Source organism: Sinocyclocheilus grahami, unplaced genomic scaffold (genome assembly GCF_001515645.1).
Source record: "Sinocyclocheilus grahami isolate Dianchi unplaced genomic scaffold, SAMN03320097.WGS_v1.1 scaffold969.1, whole genome shotgun sequence".
NCBI classification, from domain to species: Eukaryota; Metazoa; Chordata; class Actinopteri; order Cypriniformes; family Cyprinidae; genus Sinocyclocheilus; species Sinocyclocheilus grahami.
The window spans coordinates 507,025-510,595 of NW_015506148.1; the positions used below are offsets into that span (position 1 = coordinate 507,025).

The 3,571-nt window shown below is 40.0% G+C and overlaps 1 protein-coding gene across 1 annotated transcript in view; it reads left to right on the forward strand.

Moving 5' to 3' along the window:
• LOC107564891 (1-acyl-sn-glycerol-3-phosphate acyltransferase epsilon-like) overlaps positions 1 to 3,571 on the forward strand; it is a 41,366-nt gene that overhangs the window by 21,334 nt on the left and 16,461 nt on the right. The gene's annotated exons all lie outside the window — the stretch shown is intronic.

The window sequence follows — 3,571 nt, forward strand, 5'->3', positions numbered from 1 at the left end:
TTTTTTTGTGGGAAATTAATCATTTAAATTAATCAATAAATTAGTCGATAGATTCATCGAAATAAAAATAGTCGTTAGTGGCGGCCCTAATCGTACCGTGATGAACTATCCGATTTGCACACCTAGTACAAATGGAGATGGCTGCGCATTTATTTGTGCTATCCTAGTATATGTGTATATTTCAATAATGTACTACGAGGGAGCATGTATAACCATGCAATATTTTTCATTTTGTTGCGTTAAACTGTAAACGTTTTTTTTCCATTCCATTGCACTACATTGTTTTTCTATGTAAACATGCACTTGATGGACGTGTTTGACCATTAAGCTTGTTTTGCTACGCTGTGTTTATTTGTTTATGCTCTTAAAGCTGCTTAGCCAAGCATACTTGTGGTGTTGCCATGTCCACTTTAATATGCATCTTTGGGCTTATTTGTTCCAAACCAGGGAGCAGGGCAATGTGTCTCCAGGAGAATGGAGACTTTACCCCCAAACATTTCAGATGATTTGGGAGATCTTTAGAAAGGCAGAGGTAGACCTTCGCTTCAGAACACCACTGTCATTGCCCAAAATTTTTTCCAAGGAACAGGACATGCTGGCTGGCCCGTGAATGGCCCAAAGCCACCTGTACACCTTTCCCCGGTTGCTCTGCTCCCTCTGGTCATCAGACGGATCAGGGAGACCGGATGCTCAGTTCTAATGGTGGCTTCACTCTGGTGTAAGCAGTCGTGGTTCCCCGACCGACGTTAGCCCTTCCTCCCTCTGAAAACAAGCAGGGAGCTAAATTACTTTGCCCGGTCCGGGCCCTCAAGATTTATATGGAGCGTTCTAGCCAGCTTTGGAGGCCCCCCCAAAGGGCTGCCAGTTACGAAGCAGAGATTATCCCACTGGATAGTGGATGCAATATCCCTGGCTTGCCCCTCAGTGGGCTCTGAGTGCCCCATTGGAGTGAGGGCCCACTCCACTAGGGGGATGGCCTCCTCCTGGGCTTGGTCCAGCGGAGTTTCTATTGGGGATATTTGCAAGCCAGCCGGCTGGTCATCGCCATCTACCTTTGGTAGGTTTTATAACCCTGTCCTTCAGGAACAAATCTTGTCCATCTAATTGTCTTGCACCCCTGGTAAGTGGTCTAGACTGTTTTGAATGTGTGCTTCGGCCGATGGCCCGGGCCTCACTAGTTAGCCTGTTTTTCTTAGGGCCCTCAGAGCGGTTCCCTAGAGCTGGGCTCGCAGAACAGCTTCCATTCTGACCTTATAGCCCAGTGCTATGGTAAATCGTTCCCCCAAGTGCCATAAACGCAAGGTGAGAGACCATTTCGATAGGGAACACAATAGGGTTACTAACGTAACCTTGGTTCCCAATGATAAAGGTTACGTTAATAACCAGAGCGATTCACTGGGCAGTGTGTAGTTTATTGACTACAGACTTCAGTCAGCATAGTGCCATATTTAATTTTAGACAGGAATGAAAATGAGGCTGTGAGGGACAGAAGAACTGCGTGTTCAATGGATTGTACTGTTGTTTAACAACATAGCAATTGTTCAGCAGGTGCAAGGTGAAACAAAAATAAAAAAAAGCTTTCAGTAAATAAAAAAACTCCATAAAAAATTTTGAAATTACATAGTTTTATATAGTGCGTGCCATTGTAAAGACTGTAAGTCTATCCCTCAAAGCATCATTTTCATCATGTTAAATTCAATAGGGCATATAAACTGACTAAGGCTATTGCAGTTTTTGCGCAAGTTATGCTGTAAAGTAGGCCTGATTATTCAGCTTTTGCAATTTAAAATAGTTATACAAATTCTATACATTTTCATATACACAGAGCTGCTTTATTGCAGAAAATCAAGTTGTAACTGAAAGCGACACCGACAGTTTTTTCCATGTTTAATACTGTAAAGCTGACATGAGTTGACTTTACTAGAGTGCCGATTGCAAAGCTGGTGATATCCACATCGCTATCATCAGATTGCTTTCTTAACTGCTGTTTTCCCACAGCATCATGTTTGTTGTGTGTTTGTTTTGTTATTGAGAGGAAAGCACACAGCACATATTTACACATTCATCTAAGAACCGCTTTCAGCAGTTCAGGCTGCATTGGGATGTTCGCTAACCCCTAACCGAAGAACGAAAAAGAACTTTGCAGTGAGTATATTGGGGCCTTTGCACATGACAGCATTTTTAATTGTAGTTTGGTCCGGCTTCGTTTGCACTTCTTACATGTCTCCTTCTGTTGGATTGTAGCAAAGAGCGTGGAATACACTAGTCAAACCACATTACTGCAGGACCTTACATTAGGTCATATGAGATCAAATGACTATTCGTCAACAAAAATAAAAAATTGTCGCCGTTGTCGATAATGTTGACTAATTGTTTCAGCCTTGCTGTAAAGGTACCATTTTTTGCTCGCTTTCTGTATATAATCCATTCACAATTTGGACGTGAACCAATGTCTACGTATACTGCTAAGTTTGAGGAGTGACAAACACTGACAGTGATATTTTTCATGTTATCTCTATGAATGAAAATGAAAAATGTAGATGTTCAAGATTCGTAAATAAATGACGTTCTATTTATTTTTTGGGTGAATCCATTTACGCCTACAGTAAGCAGAGACTATTAGTGCTTAAGTACACAGAGTTTCCCAAAGGCATCGTAAAAATATATAGAATTTTATTCAGTTTCTCAAACTAATTTACTAATTTACATGCAATAGTCTAAACTAATAAGCCTATTGCAGGACTTGCTGTGCTGCAGCACGTTTTAACACCAAGAATGAAAGCATCACATGTTGCCATTGAGACTATGAAGGAACACCTGGATGCTGTCTATGACATAACTGTTGCATATGAGGGAACACTCACAGCAGATGGCCAGAGACATCCAGCTCCTACAATGCCAGGTATGTTGTTATTGCTATACATTCAGTTTCTAAGCAGCATGTTTACTTCTCTCAACTAAAACAGGAAAGAAGGCAGACACACAGTGTTAAACCATTAATTGAGGACTAAAAATACAGATATGTGAATTTCCTGTTACTTCCTGTAAACAGTGATTGTTACAATGTGTTATTTTCCATTTGTTCCCAAAAACACTAAAGCAGTAAGAGGTTTCATAAACAGTAGCAACATTTAGGTAGCTGTTAGGATATTGTCACATCCTTCTTTATAAAAAATTTAAAAAACTGGTAAGCAATAGGTCTGTTGCGATATCAAAGTTTCAGTCATGCGTCACATTTCGGTCCAAGTGCTCTGTCAGATTCCACAAGCAAACAGCAAACGGTGCTTATATACAGTACACACACGGTGTGCTGTAATACTACTTAAAAATCATGATCCTGACCTTTATCTCCATAATGAAATCGGATTTGACCAGAGAGTGAGAAGGTATGCTATAAAAGAATGGTGATCATAAATTGCTATTGAAACATTGTAGAGACTTGAACCCAGAAAGAGTATTCATTACATAATGACTTGGCTAGCGGAGATTAGTAAAGGCTTATATGATATTGTTCATAATCCTTTAAAAAAAAAAAAAAAAGGAGGATTAATGTAAATCTATTTATTATTCA